The sequence below is a fragment of the Trematomus bernacchii genome, unplaced genomic scaffold, assembly GCF_902827165.1.
Source record: "Trematomus bernacchii unplaced genomic scaffold, fTreBer1.1, whole genome shotgun sequence".
NCBI classification, from domain to species: Eukaryota; Metazoa; Chordata; class Actinopteri; order Perciformes; family Nototheniidae; genus Trematomus; species Trematomus bernacchii.
In genome coordinates this window covers 258,813-259,392 of record NW_022987693.1, presented here as the reverse complement: position 1 = coordinate 259,392, position 580 = coordinate 258,813, and positions in this window count along the sequence as shown.

Below are 580 nucleotides of genomic sequence, written 5' to 3'. Positions count from 1 at the left end.
CTGATATACACCTGAACATCAGCAGGAGAGGACTCTTTAAAGTAGAGACACTAACATACTGATATACACCTGAATATCAGCAGGAGAGGACTCTTTAAAGTAGAGACACTACTACATACTGATATACACCTGAACATCAGCAGGAGAGGACTCTTTAAAGTAGAGACACTACATACTGATATACACCTGAACATCAGCAGGAGAGGACTCTTAAAGTAGAGGCACTAAATTACTGATATTGTGGATAGTCCCCCCCCCTCTCCACATTAGCCTGTGGTTGTTGTGTGTTTTTTCTCCTTTCATTCAATCTGTTCTGGTTTATTGATTTTAATTATTTTCTGATTGATTAACTAACCGAGCTCAGCATACTCTGTGTTTGCAGATGCAGCAGCGTCATTGTGCGTGTGTGCGTGCGTGTGCGTGCGTGTGTGTCTGTGTGTGTGTAGCTCAGGTGCAGTGGGCGTGTTGTTGTGTCATCAGCAGCACGTTAACATAATGGATGTTCTCTGGTGGATGAGTATTGCTGCTGTGACAGTGTGTGTGTTCAAGAGATGAGTTGGTGTGTGTGTTTAGCTAGTTT